The sequence below is a fragment of the Canis lupus genome, chromosome 9 (assembly GCF_011100685.1).
Source record: "Canis lupus familiaris isolate Mischka breed German Shepherd chromosome 9, alternate assembly UU_Cfam_GSD_1.0, whole genome shotgun sequence".
Taxonomy (NCBI): domain Eukaryota; kingdom Metazoa; phylum Chordata; class Mammalia; order Carnivora; family Canidae; genus Canis; species Canis lupus.
Window position 1 is genome coordinate 54,140,424 of NC_049230.1, and position 16,909 is coordinate 54,157,332.

The 16,909-nt window shown below is 50.7% G+C and overlaps 1 long non-coding RNA gene across 2 annotated transcripts; it reads left to right on the forward strand.

The window, feature by feature from the left end:
- The first annotated feature begins 14,196 nt into the window (after positions 1 to 14,196).
- On the forward strand, positions 14,197 to 16,885 carry LOC119873360. Of its 2 annotated transcripts, none has more exons than XR_005364899.1 (2): positions 14,197 to 14,269; positions 14,435 to 16,885. It is a non-coding gene; the product is annotated as an uncharacterized LOC119873360 (long non-coding RNA). The 2 variants fall into 2 exon arrangements; XR_005364900.1 differs by having other exon boundaries at positions 14,219 to 14,282.
- Positions 16,886 to 16,909: the final 24 nt, after the last annotated feature.

Genomic DNA, 16,909 nt, shown 5'->3' on the forward strand with positions numbered 1-16,909 from the left:
TCAGACCTCACATAGGTTTTTGGAAAGACCCTGAACAACAGAGAGAAGGGTCTAACCGTGGAGATGCCTTAGGCTGCCACACATCATTTCCTTTGACTTGAGAGCTTTAAAAAATAAAAAGTACAGGGACGTCTGGGTGGCTCAGTGGTTGAGCATCTGCCTTCAGCTCAGGCCATGATCCTGGAGTTCTGCATCGGGCTCCCCACAGGGAGCCGGCTTCTCCCTCTGCCTGTGTCTCTGCCTTTCTGTGTGTGCCTCTCCTGAATAAATAAATAAATAAAATCTTAAAAAAAAAATAAAGTACCATAATGTGTGTGTGTATTTTAAAATATTTTATTTATTTATTTATTTATTTTAAAGCAGTTTATTTTATTTATTTATTTATTCATGAGAGAGAGAGAGAGAGAGAATGAGAGAGAGAGAGGCAGAGGGAGAAGCAGGCTCCACGCAGGGAGCACGACATGGGACTCGTTCCGGGTCTCCAGGACCATGCCCTGGACTGAAGGTGACGCTAAACCGCTGAGCCACCTGGGCTGCCCTAAAATATTTTTTATTTTTATTTTTTCCTAAAATATTTTTTAAATCACAGAAACAGGACATGTGAGTGAAGAAAATGAGAAAATACAAATAAACAAGCAAAAACAAACAAAAATGTCACATCGCCACCACCCAGACATGGCTGTTCAAATACCAGAGACTTCCAGATCTTTGACCAGGTAGGTGTCTACCCAGTCTAGGGCTTTGTTTTCCTTCCTGAGACCTCACACGACCAGATCACTGGATGAGGGGGTGCTGTGGATAGGAGGATGTCGGGGCCAATGTAATGATCTTGTTGTGGTTTCATCTGGGGGACTGAACAAAATATATTGTTTTATGACCTGCTGTAATCTGTCTGTAATCTGTCAGAGAGATGGGGCCAGGTGTTCCAGGGAAGCCCCAACCTCCGGATTTGTCCCTTGCTGCCTCTTGGTGTGATCTAACTTATTCCTCCATCCCTCGTATTTTCTCTAAACTGGAAGTTAAAGTAAGTCTGGATGGTGTGAAAGATGAGCCTGTGATTAAAATCTCCTACAATTCTGGGGTGCCTGGGTGGCTCAGTCAGTTGAGTTGGTTTTAATCTCGGGGTCATGATATCCAGCACCATGTCAGGCTCTGCGCTCAGCTGAGTCTGCTTGAGGATTCTTTCTCTCCCTCTCCCTCTGCCCCTCACCACTTCTCTCTCTCTCTCTCTCAAATAGGTATATAAATCTTGCTTAAAAATTTAATAAAATCTCCCACAATACAGAAGTGTGTAATTAAGGAGACATGTCAGACCCCCACCTTTCTGGTCCTTCCCCCCAGAGACACCCAGTTACTGGCTGACTGTTCCTACTTCCAGAAATTTTTCTCTGCTTTTACAAGTGGAGAGGGCAGCCCGGGTGGCTCAGCGGTTTAGCGCCGCCTTCAGTCCGGGGCATGGTCCTAGGGACCCAGGATCGAGTCCCACGTCAGGCTCCCTGCATGGAGCCTGCTTCTCCCTCTGCCTGTGTCTCTGCCTGTGTCTCTGCCTCTCTCTCTCTCTCTCTCATAAATAAATAAATAAAATCTTTTAAAAAAACAAACAAGTGGAGGGCTGTTTAGGGACGGCTGGGTAGCTCAGTGGTTGAGCATCTGGCTTTGGCTCAGGTCAGGATCCCGGAGTACCGGGATCGAGTCCCACATCGGGCACCTCTTGAGGAGCCTGCTTCTTCCTCTGCCTGTGTCTCTGCCTCTCTCTGTGTGTCTCTCATGAATAAATAAATAAATAAAATCTTTTTTTTTTTTAAGTGAAGGACTGTTTCTATGTGTGGATATTTGCTTTGGTTTGTACCAAAAAAGGATTTGACACAACAGCTATTGTTCTGGAACTTAAAAAAAAAAAATGTGACCATCAAAAAAAAAAATGTGACCATCTCTCCATGTCTTGACAGTGAACCTCTGTCAATATAACCTAACATCACACTAATTTTGCTGACTAAAGGCCATGCTTCTTTTGTGAATAAGCTGCCAGCTAGCTAGTGGCAAGTGTGGAGGACCTCAATGCAAATTCTGCTGTGGACAAAAGAGCATCTAACTTATTCAACACACTTTCCACTCCTCCCCCCACCCCTATCCCTGCCAGCTCTTCCCCTAATGCAGTCAGATGATCTTTTAAAAATCCAAGTCCTTTGGCTGCTGAAAATCCTCTTGTGGCTCCCATTGCTCTGGGGATGAAGCTCATACCTCTTGCCTGGCCCTGCTTCCCTGCCCTATACTCTTCACTGCAGGACCTTTGCACATTCTGTGCTTTCTTACCCCTCCCCCGCACCCCACCCAAGCCTTCTCTAATATAACTGTCTCTCTCTGGCTATAGAAGAAAAGCCACTACAAACAGCTGATGACTGGTTTCAGGCCAAGGCTGTGGGCAAGCATATTTCCAATGTGTGCACCCATTCAGAGTTGAATGGATCCCTCTGAACAAGAGGGCCCTTCTTCCTGTCCTGTTTCCCATCCCAGGTCGGGAGTTCCAGGGAAGAGGATGGGCAGCAATCTCCCTGTCTCCTTTGCCACCACGTGTCTAGGACCCAGAACAGGGCCTGGCACTCATAGAAGGAATGGATGAACAAATAAATGAACGCTGATAGGAATGCAAATTGAGACAACCTCATTGGCAATGGGAAGCCAAAGTCTTAAGGGCACACTTTGATCCAGAAATACGACTTGTAGGAATTCATCTGAATGCACACAGATGCTCATCTTGGCATTGTTTATCCTGGGGAATGCACTGGGAACAATTTAGATGTCCAGCGATTGGTTAAACACAAAATGGAATGCTTAATCTTTTCTTCAAGTCAGCATTTCTTCCAGGCCTTCTCCCTGCAGTAAGTGGCATCCCTTCCTACTTAGCTATTCGAGTCAGATCTGGGCCACTGGGATTTTATTTCTTTTCTTTTTTCTTTTCTTTTCTTTTCTTTTCTTTTCTTTTCTTTTCTTTTCTTTTCTTTCTTTCTTTTTTTTCATGAAATCCACCCAGATGGAGACAGAAATCTCTCAGCACCCAAGAAGTTCCTTAGGGTCCTATCCCAGTCAATCCCCCTCCTCTGCCCAGAGGTAACCACTATTCCAACTGCTACTGGCATTCTGTTTTCATCTCCCTCCCATTTCTTTTCTTTTTTTTTTTTTTAAGGATTCACCAGGTGCTTTTTTTTTTTTTAAGATTTTACTTATTTATTCATGACAGACACAGAGAGAGAGGCAGAGACACAGGCAGAAGGAGTAGCAGGCTCTGTGCAGGGAGCCCAACGTGGGACTGGATCCGGGTCTCCAGGATCATACCCCGGGCCGAAGGCGGCGCCAAACCTCTAGGCTATCAGGGCTGCCCCCTCCCTCCCGTTTCTAAACCTGACAGCCAGCCGGCCACTGACGTCTGCCACTTCTCTCTGTTCCAGTTCTCCTCGGGCTCCATCGCCTCGCATCCGGGCAACAGCACCAGCCTCCTCACTGGACCCCTCTCTGGGGGTACCTCCTCCCCCTGAGCCCCCGGATATGACAAAACACTGGCCTTGACCTCAGCAGAAGTGAGGACCTCTATCTGCCCAGCATCTGGGCATACCGACGTCAGAGGGCTGAGAGGCAGGCGGCTGAGAGACAGGCAAGAAGAAAGCGGTTGCATAAAAATGGAGAGTCTTACCACAGCCTGGGGCCTGTCCCTGCTGAGTCATGTTAGAGAGAGAGGGAGGGGAAGGCAAGAACCCAAAGCCCCTCAGACATCAAGCCGGCCCAGGCCTTGGGTGTGACATCTCTGAAGTCATCACCCATGAGTTCAGGCAGCGGCTTCTGAGAACAGGGAGGGCTGAGGCTGGCCCAGTGGAACTCCAGGCCTGGGTTGGAGAGAGGTCATGGGGTGGAGATGTGGTTGGAGAGAGGTCAGGAGGTAGACAGCTCCAAACCACTGCCAAGGTCAGGACGCCTCTGACATGAGTCATGTGTCCCTAGCACCCGGCACCATGCCTGGCACACTTTAGTGCTCAGGGGTCAGGGGTTGAAGGGATGAATGAGCCAGAAAGGCACCTCTGCTGGGTGCCCTCCCCTACTTTAATTCTATAACCCCCAGAAATAGCTGGGACCTCACACATCCCTGGTTCTCACCAGGACTCACCCTGGCATTGTGGTCACAAGCCTGCCATTTTCACAGACTCAGGTGTGTGGCTCACTCTGCAGAGCTGAGGGGTTACTGAAAGAGGGGCTTACAGTGAGGATGCTCGTGGTGCAAGGGGAACCTCTTGGACTGGGTGTGGGAACACAGATGAGGACCCCAGTGCTGGCCAGGACCAGGTACAAATTCGACATCCAGCCAGAAGGAAGAAGCATTCCCTCCCCTCCAGGATAATGTTGGGTAATTCAGAGGCCAAAAACTACTGTCCCCAGGATGGGATGAAGGGCCAGGGCCTCCCAGGACCATCACACTGGGTCACCTGGGTTCCTGGGGCCTGGTGAGGACAGCAGGGGACCTATCTGGTCCTTTCTAGGCTCTGAGTTCAGAACAATTCCAGGACACCTTCCCCCCAGCCCAGTGCCCGGGGCTGAGCACTCAGATGACAGCACAAGTGTCACCACCTGCAGCTCTGAGATGCACAGTCAAGATGGAAACCTGGTGGCCCTGAGGGAGGTCAGAGCATCCAGCTGGGCCCAGGGGTGATCAGCCTGAGGGCTCTCCACACCTGCTCTGGGGAACGGCCCCTTCCCAACCAAGTCCTCCGCCCCTGGGCTCCCTGATGGGTCTTCACCACATACACCTATCACGTATGTGTCCCTGGCACTGTGGTTTAGCACAGAAACAGATTCACTCTTCTAAACCTCGGTGTCCTCATCTTTAAAATGGGGATAATAGACCCACCTCCTAGGACTGTTATGAGAAGACACTGAGCTCATATGTATAAAGCACTGGGCACGGTGTCTGGCAGGTAAAGTTTGGCAATATCGTTACTTTGGTTATATGATAATTGTTATTTTATCACCAAGTTTTACTGCCCAGCTCACGTTCCCCGCTCCAGCTGAAGCTCTGTCTCTCAGCGGCCCTGTCCAGAAGGGGAAAAACCTGTTCTCTTTCACCAGGTCCTATGTGTGTCTTAGACAAGTTTGTGCCTGCCCAGGGAGCCGCTGCCTCTGACATGCTCGGCATGACAACCCCAGCCTCCCACCCCAGAGGCCTTTGTTGGGTCCAGGTAGTCAGAACTGTGCCCAGAGAAGAGTCTGGTAAGAAATACAGAGTGCAGAGAGGGTTGCTGGCTGCAAGGGGCTCACCTGGGCCAATACTGTGCTCCTCTGAGCCAGGGAGGATCTGGCTCTTGAGACAAGGTGAGAGCAGGGAGGCCTTCACAGTGGTGGAGTTAGAGTTGGGGAGCTGGCTTGCATAGAAAATGTTGTCTCACCCTAGAGTGCCCAGAACACAAACAGGATCCAAAAAGGCCTTCGGAGGGGCTTTGGCTCCTGGTGGAGCCCCGCACCCTGTAGAGCAGGTGTTGGACCCATGTCAACCAGCTCTGGTTAGTGGTAGTTGGCTCCTTTTGTTGTCCCGAGGGCAGAGCCCTCTGAGCATTCTGGGACAGAGGGGCTTACGGTGAGGATGCTCGTGGTACAAGGGGAACTTCTTAGACTGGGTGTGGGAACACAGGTGAGGACCCCAGCGCTGGCCAGGACCAGAAGTGGATTCACAGACGGGTTTTTCTGTCAAGGTTCTCTGCACTGCAGCTGCTGCTCAGAGCCCCCTGCCCCCCCCCGCCCCAGGGGTGCTCTGCTCAGTCTCCTCCCACGCCCATGTGCACCCTTCCATCTCTCTCCGGGTTTCTTCTGTTTACACCTGAGGAGCATCGGGCTGCCTCATCCATTGGCTGTTGGCTAGGCCTCCGCACCGGCTGCCTGTGGCCGGGTGCTCTGCACTGTCCAGTCAGCTGTGGCTGTGGCGCTCAGCCCCAGGAATTGCCTGGGCTGCTTCCTTGCTGGAGGTGTGTCTCGCTGTGTTAGTGTTGGGGGTACGGGGGACTCCTCACGGGGGCTCAGGCAGGGCTCTCGTTCTAGGCCCAGTCCCGTATACATCCACCCTCTAGCCTCCAACCAGCTAACCCGCTTCCCGGAGGACCCAGCAAAAGCCCCTCCTCCTCCCCCCAAGCTTCTCACCTGATACACACACGTCATTATGATCCTTATCCTGCTGTGAAGTAATTAGTTCTTTACCAGACTCTACGGGCCCTGGACTGATAACTTCTTGGAGCAGGGGTAGGGGACGGACCCTCACACTCGCATCTCCAGCCCCTGGGGTCTGCCTCTGGAGAGACTCGGCGTAGTTGAATCTCAGTTATTGAAACAGCAGCAGCTCTGATAGTTTATGTTTAATGCTAGGCACAATTCCACAGGCCGCCTAGATTATTTTAGTCATCCTCGAAGGAAGATCTACCATCGCGCCCATTTTAGAAATGGAGAAAGTGAGGCTCGGAGAGGGGAAGTATGGGGCTCAGTGAGGAGGCAGTGGTACCTGACAGTAACCAGGCCCTGGTTCCGGGCTCGTGCTCCTCCCTGCTCCTCAGCTGCCTAAGTGGGCATTATCACACATGGGAAGAGGAGTTTTGCTGTTCTTTCAGCAATAAATCAGGCTTTGCAGACTTGACCTATAAGTCCATTCCACCCATGGTTTGGGCACATACCTCAAGGACAGCTTTGACATCTTGATTCCCCCATCTTAGGATCTGAACTGAGGCATGCATTTCATCTGAGAGTCTGATCACATCTGTGCCCTTTGTGCCACATGTCTTAAGGAAATAAAAAACCAGAAAGTCCTAGAACACTTTATGGCACAGCAAGAGGTAAATGGCATTAGCCGGCCTCGTATGTACAGGGGTACTGTCCACGGTGGCAGCCACAACCAGATGTGGTCCTCGAGCTCCCCAAACCTGCTGAGTCCAAACGGAGATGTTCCCAGCCTGCAAAACCCATGCCGATTTTTAAAGACTTAATGCAGAAAAAAAAAAAAAATCTCATTAATAATCTAAAAGTATTAACTACATGTAAAATAGTACTTTTGGCATATTGGGTTAAATAAATTACATTATTCGAGTAGGCTGAATAATATCCCAAAGATACCAGTTTCTAATTTCTGGAACCTGTAAGTCTTACATTGTATGGAAGAGGCATCTTTCTTTGCCATTGTGATGCAGTTACAGATCTGGAGATGGGGAGATTATCCTGGATTATCCAGGTAAATGCCAAATGTGGTCACACGTGTCTTTATAAGTGAGAGGCCGAGGGAGATTTACACAGACACCCGGAGAAGAGGAGAGAGGCGTGTGGAGCCAGAGGCTGGAGTGATGTGGCCGCAAGCCAAAGAATGCTGGCATCCCCAGGAGCTGGAAGAGGCAAGGAGCAGTGTCTCCCCTTGATGCTGTGGCAGGGAGCACACTCTGCCAGCACCTTGGTTTCTGGATGTCTGGCCTCCAGAATTGTGAAAGATTACATTTCTGTTCTTTTAAGTCACAGATTTTCTGGTAACTTGTCACAGTGGCCACAGGAATCTCCTACCGTTACTGAAATTAATTTCATCTGTTTCACTTATTTTTATTTCTTTAAAGATTTTTATTTTTATTATTATTTTTTAAGATTGCATTTATTTATTCGAGACAGAGAGAAAGCACAAGCAGGAAGGAGGGGCCGAGGGAGAGAGAGAGAGAGAGAGAGGGAGAAACAGGCTCCCTGCTAAGCAGGGAGCTCCATGCAGGACTGGATCCCAGGACCCTGAGATCATGACCTGAGCCGAAGGCAGACACTTAACTAACTGAGACACCCAGGTGCCTCTGTTTCATTTTTTTTTTTAAATATGGCTATGAGAAAATTTCAAATGACCTGTGTGGCTTGCACTTGGGGTGTGCATTCTGTGTCTGCTGGACAGCACTCTCTGGAGCAACAGGAGTCCAGAAGGGCTCAGCCCCTCCTTGTTCTTCTGGAACCATAACAGGGAAGCCACTTCCCCTCTCAGGCTCCTTGTTTATAAACAAGTTGTTGAGTCAGGGCCACAGCTCCAATCTGAAGTCCTCAGGTCCCTGAGAGTCCAAGATGGAGTCTGTAGATTTATTTTCAAATCAGCAGTATCAGTTAAATGAATCTTTAGTGTTTGGCTGAATTATACAAAGGAAGCTTTCTCTGGAGATCCAACCAGGAGGTACCCATGTTCTGTGAACATGCAAACACCTCTAAAAACACAAGAAGGAGTGTGCGAGTGTCCTAGGGCTGCTGTAGCATATGTTTTAAGCCACAGACTGTGTGGCTTAAAACAAATAGAACTGTATCCTCTCATAGTCCTGAAGGCCGGAGATCTGAAATCAAGCTATTGGCTTGGGTTGGTTTCTTCTGGAGGCTCTGAGGGTGAGCTCCACTTTATGGCTCTCTTCTGGTGGCTGCCTGCAAGCCGTGGCATTCCCCAGCTTGTGGCCACATTGCTCCAACCTCTGCATGTCCGAGTCTCCCTCTGCTTCCTCTTATAGGGACACAGATCATTGGATTCAGAGTCCACTTTCAGAGGTGGTCTCATCTTGAGGTCCTCAACTTCAGTATATCTGCAAAGACCCTGTGATGCTTAATTTCATGTGTCAACTTGACTGGCCACGGGGTGCCCAGATTAAACATTACTTCTGGTGTGTTTATGAGGATGTTTCCAGATGAGATTAGCATTGGAATCAGCAGACCCAGAAGACTGCCCTCTTCGGTGTGGATGGACTTCATCCAATCTGCTGAGAGTCTGAATAGAACAAAGCGGACTGCCTCACTGTGGAGCTGGGACATCTTTTATCATTTTCTCCAGCCCTCGGACTGGGATTCACACCATCCACTCCCCTTGTTCTCAGGCCTTTGGACAGACTGCTTCGTGCACCTCCAGCTTGCAGATGGCAGAGCACGTGTGTGGGACCTCTCAGCCTCTATAATTGCACGAGTGATTGTATATGTTTGGTTTCTCTGGAGAACCCTGACTAATACAGACCCTCTTTCCAAGTAAGGCCACATTCACAGATATCATGGGTTAGGACTTGGACACAGCTCTTTGGGGGACACTATTCAGTACACTACAAGCCTGTTACTTGGTCTTTGGCAGAGGCCAGACTGCAGAGGGTGTGGGCCTCCCAACTGTGTGGTCCTGAGTTTGATCCCTCCACTCATGACCTCTTTACTATGGTTGCTTCCTCTCCCAAGAGGCTCAGGCATCTGCTCTGAAAACTGGAGGTAAGGGCGTTATGAGGACCGACCCCACCGTGTTGGTGTGAGACCAGTTATTAGTTGTGTGACTGGGTGCGTTACTCAACTGCCCCATATCTCAGCTTCCTCATCTGTGAAGGGGGAAGAATCATCATACCTACCTCAACTGGATGTTGAAGATTGTTATCATTTCCCAGAAACATCATGTGTGTTATATAAGTCTTTCTTTCTTCCTTCCTTTCCTTCTTTCTTTCTTTCTTTCTTTCTTTCATTTTTTCCTTCCCTCCTTTCTTCCTCTTTACTTTTTTTTGGTCAAGTCACCTCTACCTACAACGTGGATCTCAAACTCATGATGCTAAGATCAAGAGTCACATGTTCCACCAACTGAGCTAGCAGGTGCCCACGTACAAGTGTTGTTTAAAAAAAATAAAAATAAAAAAGTACTGCATGTTGCCTGAATCTTGGGAAGCTGCTCTTGTTCACGTTGTTATTTATGATAAAATGTTGGCATCTATTATATTAGACAGAGGTGATGAAAAGTTCTATCAAGCTTTGATGTTATTCTTTCTCTGGCTTTGAATCAGACACGCCTTCCTTACTCATCTCATGTTGAGTGACCCTGAGCTCAGAATCAGGGCCAGCTCATGTAGTCACACAGGGTCCCATGTGCCCAATTTAATGCTCCACTGTCAGCAGCTTGAAATTCCCAATAACTTTTGAACAAGGGGTTTTGCATTTTCATTTAGCATGGGGCCCCACAAATGATGTAGCCAGACCTGCTTGGCGGCACAGCTTGTCCTGTGCTTGTAGCAAGGAGGAGTCTCCGCAAGGGGTGGTGCTCCCCCTCTGGCCTGCCCATGGCCCATGGCACGCAGGGTCATGGCCCCTCTTAGAGGGACTTTTACAAACTAGGTCACGGGGGCTGGGAAAACATGGGGTCCAAGGACGAGCTGATTGGGATGGCATTTGTTTTGCCTGGAAGAGGGGATTTAGGGTCAACCTGGCGGTGTCTTCCAATTTCTAAGGGCTGGGGGGGGGGATCCCTGGGTGGCGCAGCGGTTTGGCGCCTGCCTTTGGCCCAGGGCGCGATCCTGGAGACCCGGGATCGAATCCCACATCAGGCTCCCGGTGCATGGAGCCTGCTTCTCCCTCTGCCTATGTCTCTGCCTCTCTCTCTCTCTCTCTCTCTGTGACTATCATAAAAAAAAAAAAAAAAAAAAAAATCTAAAGGCTGTGGGGAGGAGAAGCGAGCATGCATGTCCTCTGTGGCCCCAAAGGGCAGCTCCAGCTCAGCATGAGTAAAAAGTTCTTTCTGCACAGGAGTTGTGCAAGAAAGGGAATAGCTGACTTGACTTCAAACCTCAACTCTGCCTGGGAGTGAGGAGCCCAGGCTCTGGCTGCAAACAGCTCCACCTCTGCCCAGATCTGTGACCTTAGGTCAAGTCATTCACAGTCCCAAGCCCATTTTTCTACCTATAACAGTGTCTTGATAAGGCTCCATGATACAGGGTGATGATGCTGAAGATAAAATAAGGTGAATTTATACATAAACTACATAAACGTGGGACTCCTGGGTGGCTCAGCAGTTGAGCGTCTCTTTGGCTTAGGGTGTGATCCTGGGGTCCTGGGATCGAGTCCCACATCGGGCTCCCTTCGAGGAGCCTGCTTATCCTCCCTCTGCCTATATCTCTTCCTCTCTCATTCTCTTTCTCTGTCTCTCATGAATAAATAAGTAAAATCTTGGAAAAAAAAAAAAGCACATAAATGTGACTACCTCCATGATAGCTGCCTGCTGTTGTTCTTGTTGTTACTGTTTGTGGTTATTACTGTAAAGTAGTGAGTCTCCTAGATTGGCAGGGTTCAAGTTGAGATGGACCATCGTGGGGCTGCAAGCACACCCCTTGCCCCCTTAACCATCTCAGCATCTGGCATATTTGGATGATTAGCTTAAAAACCCGCAATCATAAACTCCTTTTTTTGTGACAAAGACCCAACGGAAAGACGGTGGTGCTTCTGGGGGAACTGAGGAAGTTTGGAGTTGAGGAGCAGGAGGGCTCCCATCCTTCCTGCACTTGAAAGCCCCGTCCAGCTGAAAGTCCCCTGAGCCAGGACTGGCTGAACTGTGATCCCAGGAATGCAAAGCTCCCCTCCTGGGGTTTCCTAGGAAATGGGTTCCTTCTGTGTCCAGAGCCGGACGCTGGTAATGCCCCGGGAAAGCATCCGGGGGCGATGTGCGTGTGTACACTGGCAGCCTGGGCCTGGGAAGCTCTTGGCTCTCCCTGACCCCAAGCCTCTTGCCTCTCGAGCCACACTCAGAGGACTGCAGCTTCTCTGGAAATGTCTTGGCAGGGATTTGTGCTGAGACAAACATTTCTCTCATCTCTCGTCCCCCACCCGCCTCTCCTGTCAGCTCTGTGCTGTCCCCAAAAAGCATCCAGGAAATGCTCCTGCCTGACCGCAGCTCTGCGCATCAGTAACAGGATCTGAGGCCTGGGGTCAGGGAGCAGGGAGCAGCAGATGGGCTCCGTCAAGGGCTGTGCTAGCTCAAAGCACGGAAGAGCCACAGTGTGTTTCTCCCTGCTGGGACAGGAGGAGGGTGGCCCAGGAATTCACAGCATCTCAGGCACACATTCAGGTGGCCCATCTTTCAACAGATACTTAGGAAGCACAGCCCCGTGCAGACACCTCACCAGGCGCCATACACACAGCTGTGAATAAGTCAGGGGCCCAGTTTTTCTTTTCTCTTTCTTTTCGACATAGGAGTAAGCATTTTAAAGTGTATCAGTTTAGTGGCACCAAGTGCATTTACACTGTTGTGCAACCATCAGCATCATTGCTAGAACTTTCTTGTCTTCCCAAAAGAAAGCCTCAGCCCCATATGCCTTAAATCGTCACTCGCATTCCCCCTCCACCTTCACGCTGGCAACCACCGATCTGCTTTCTGCCTCTATGGATTTGCCCATCCTGGACATTTCTTATAAGTAGAATCACATGTTAAGCAGCCTTTTGTGTCTGGCGCCTTAGCTTGATGTTTCCCAGGCTCATCCACGTTGTAGCGTGTGGTGATAGTAGGTGCTTCTGAAGGCTGAACGATGTTCTACTGGGTGGCTCAGTGTTCTACTGTGTGGCTGGCCAGGCTTTCCTCACCACTGGGCTTTCCAGCTGAGCAACCTTGTTATTCCTCACTCCCAAGAGGAGAAGAGCTCCTTGGGAGTTTTCTGACTCGGGGAAGAATACTGAGAGTAGAAGAACTTTATGTTACACATAAAAGATTGCTGCCTCTTGAGTGCTTACCACATACCAGTTCCCCCAGGCTGGAGTCCACAGCCCCACAACTAGAACAGCACCGCCTCTGTGACAAGAACATCCACCTGGATCAAAACCCAGCTGTGGGCCCCAAGGTGAGTCCAATCACCCACCTAGGCCTTGGGCCCCATATCTGAAAAATGGGTCCAAGAGTCTTATCTCGCTCAGGAGGATTAAATACGATGGCATCTGTGATTAGGCCAGTGCTGAGTGTGAGAGCATTGCCCAGCGATCCTGTGACCAAATGACCCCCATCTTAAACAAGATGTCCTTGTTTAAGTATCCTTAAACAAGATGACACCATCCCCCAAGGCAATCTTGGTGGTCTCAGGAATGGGCTCAGGGGCCAGGCGGAGCTTGAGAGCCCAGGGAAGCGGCCTGGTACATATAGCCTCTAGTGTTCACCGTTTATCCTTGTCAGTAAATGTCAGCTACTATGTTTCTGCCCTGCTGGGTGAGAGATTTTGCATGTAACTGAGCTCAATCTGAAATTGCATTTTCTTTCCGGCACTACTGACTGGGTACCAGAGGCGGGTTATGTTGTTCTGGTCCCAGCCTGCCTGGCAGCTTGTCCCACTCAAGAGACACAGAGGCCTCTTCCCTGGCTCTGTGCCTGTCAGGGGAGGGAGCCAGGCTCCCCCAGGCATTCCAGGAAGTAGGCGGGCAGGAGCAGGACCCAAAAACAAACTCAGGAGCTTTTTACTTATCTTGGTCTGGACTCTTTCGGTTACAAAGAAAGGAATTCTAACCAAAGGAGCTTAATTCAACTCAACAAATTACAGTTGGGCCTCTATGTCAGGCATGAGACCCATGCTTGTGGTTTATTGGCAAACAAAGCCAATCCTCCTGCCCTAGGAAAGCCAGGTGTTAGACAGTAAGGACAATACATGAATTATATGGGGTGTCATTGAGTGAAATGAGCTATGGAAAGTAAAGGGAAAGCAGGGGCACGGAAGTGGCAGCCAAGGTGCTGCGGGTGGGGTGAGGGTGCACCGGAGAGCATGAAGGTGGTCAAAGGGGCTGGAGGGGCTGACATCTGAGCAAATATTTGAAGGTGAGGTGTCTACACAGCAAATACCCAGGGTGGGGAGGGAATTCCAGGCACAGGCACCAGCCAGAGTGAAGGCCCAGTCAAGGCCAGTGTCTGGCATGCATGAGGTCCAGCAAGGACAGTGCAGTGAGGCTAAGTGAGCGGAGAAGGAATCCAGGGAGAACCAGATGGAGACCAGATGGGATGGGGCCACGGGCCATCATCCAAACTTTGGCTTTTCTTCAGAGCGAGATGGGAGCCACTACAGTTTGGAGCCAAGAACAAGCGTGATTTGACTGATGTTTTGTTTAAGCAAAGAAGGAAATTCCTAGACTCCCAGGCCCCGGGGTGAGTCAGAGGTTGGGGCCTTGCTGCCTCCAGGACACAGGCTCCCGGCGCGCAGGGAGCAGGAAACCAAGAGCCACTAGCAGCTCCAGGAGACCACGGCCCCGGGGCTCAGTCCTGGAGCCAATCGGGGTCTGAGGGCCGCGTCGCCATATAAACTCCTGGGGAAAGTCTCTGATTGGCTCTGCTCGGACCAATCACAGTAGCCCGATGTCAGGGACTTTGTGATTGGCTCCCCGTGTCACGTGGCCACCCCTCCCAAGAAAAGGCGTCCTCTGATTGGCTGTGCCACTTAGCATTACAGGCAATGGGGGTCCGGTTCCTGAAAGGAAAGTTGCGATTTCCCAGAAGAAGGTAGGAGGGAGAGGTGAGCTGGCCGCGCAAAACAACAGCCCTCCGCGGGGTTGCTGCTCCTGGACTCCGGGGGGGGGGGGGGGGGAAATATCTGCCCCCGCAGGGGCTGCGCCGCAGGAAGCGCGCTGACCCGTGTTTGCACCGCACCCCTTCCGCACCCCGCAGGCCGCGTTTCCCAAACGCCCCTTCTCCAGGGTGAGAAGCGGTGGAAGCCGCGCTGACCGCAGTAAGGATCCGACTTCCGAGGTCACTCACTGCAGCCACAGTCACTTTCTTTGATCGCTGCATTTCCCCATCCCTGGCTGGAGAAAGCCCCAGCACCGCTCAGCCGGGTCAGGAACCGGTGGCCGAGGTGGGGCCACTTCCCTTCTCTCTGAAGCTGCTCTGAAGTCCCAGACAGCCCGAGAGCTGGGCCTCTGATGCTCAGGAAATGCCGGGCAGGGTGAGCTGGAAGAAGCGGCTGCTCTTTGCTCGGGGGTTATAGCCCACCACCAGAGAACTCCTGTGGGGGTTGTTGTGCGTCAACACAGGAAAGGCACAACTTGTGCAGATACATCGGAGCGAATCTTTACAGTCACCTGCATGACCACCACCCAGGGGTGGTAGGAACACCTTTTGTTGTTGTTGTTGTTGTTGTTGTTAAGATTTTATTTATTTATTCATGAGAGACACAGAGGCAGAGACACAGGCAGAGGGAGAAGCAGGCTCCATGCAGGGAGCCTGATGTGGACGCGATCCGGGACTCCGGGATCACACCCTGAGCTGAAGGCAGGCGCTCAACCACTGAGCCACCCAGGCGTCCCACATATGAACACCTTTCTGACACCCCAGGTGTCTCCTCCTGGGCAGCCCTGGAGCTTCTCTTACCATCACTGTTGTATTTTCCTGGAGCCCCAAGACCAGGGCCAGGCCAGCACTCCCATCCCCACCCAGTGCTTCGCTGGCCCACCCTGCATGTCAGGGGCACTTCTCTTAGGGGCAAAGAACCTAACTGGAGCTCAGAGAGAAGTACCTGCCCCCCCATTCACCCCATCACCACCAAAAACAACAGCAGGGGGTTCCACTGGCTGACAGAGGCTTTAGGGAAATTCTTGCTAGAGATCAGAGGGCTGTCCTCACTGCCAGGCCCTGGCTTAGTTGGTTCATTCCAGCCTACGACGAGGAAAAGATTCCTACCATGAAGTCATGCTTATCAGTCAGAAGGGCTTCCCCACAAGGTCCCTCTGACTTTTGCTCCAGGTAAGGGTGGGTAATAATCCACTCTGCCCACACTGGTTTTTCCTAGCCTCTGCTGGTGATGTTTCCATCGTGTTTCAGAAGACCAAGCAGGGCAGAGCCTGCTGCCTAGTCCGGGAAAGGGTGAACACCCCTTTTGGGCCATGTCTGGTCCACGATTCTGGGGGTGGTGCAGCCACCAGACCCCAACCCCACAACTGAAGTTTTTGAAAGGGCAGACAGCCATCTCCGGTGGTTTTCCCCATCCAGAGACAAGATAGATAGGCATCCTCTGTTCTCAGAAACGTCAGCAGGGAGCAAGCTTGCACGATTTCTTCAAACATACAGGCAGGGCTAAAACCTAATTCAGGACACCCGATAGTTTCTAGGTCCCGTCCCTGATCATGACCTATCATTTATCTTGCGGAGCTGGGACAACCCTGGGCTGGCAGCCCATGTTCCAGAAACATGGGTGTAGATTTACAAGCACATCTTTTATCCAGATAATGGAAGGCTGGGCTCAGAGCAAACAGACAAGCAATCTTCCCTCACTCCACTCCCTACCCCAGCAGCAAGGACTAGGGTTTCCAAGAGCCTCCCTCCTGGCAACCCAAGCATTATCCCCATTTTGAGGAAGAGGAAACTGAGGCTCAGAAACTCATACAGATGGGGGCTTACTCTGTGCCAGTTGCTTAATACCTAAATATGACTCCCTTCAGTTCTCTCAACTGCTGTGCAGAGTGACAATCAGCGGTGTGTTACAGCCGAAAACAAGTGTTCAAAGAAGGAACCTGCTTGCCCGGCGCCACAGCCACCAAGGGCTGGCTCTGGGATTGAGCGTCAGCTGAGTCTGGCTCGAGAGCCCATGGAGGGGTCTCTGCCCTGTGGCCAGTCCTTCTCTGCTGCTGCCTTGGACCCAGCCCAAACTGACATTTCCATCCCTCTGGACAGGCCCAAGGGTGAAGAAGATACTGGAGACTGAATTCTCCCTCTTCCCCACCGCCCTAGGGCACCCCCCCCAGCAAAGCAAGTGATGCTGGGAAAACAAAAGGGACAAGATTCCTGCCTTTTCGGAGGTCCTGCTGCAAACGCAGGAAAAAGGAGTGGAGGGGTGGGGGACACAGTAAGGTGAGGATTTTGAAGCCAGAGTTTCAAAGATCTTAGGGCACAGACTGTTGGCGTTTTTTGTTGAAGAGCCGATGGATCTTTGGGAAGTTCCTGTAAGTAATAAAACCATTTGCCCGGGAGTCTCCCAGAAAAGTACAGGGATTCTTCATTTCATTGCGCTTTGCTTTATTGCACTCTGCAGATACTGTGGGTTTGGAGTTGGTTTGGTTTTGTTTCTTTCTTTCTTTCTTTTTTTTTTTTTTTTTGGTTTTGTTTCTTTCTTCTTTTTTTTTTAAGAAATTGAAGGTTTGTGGCAAC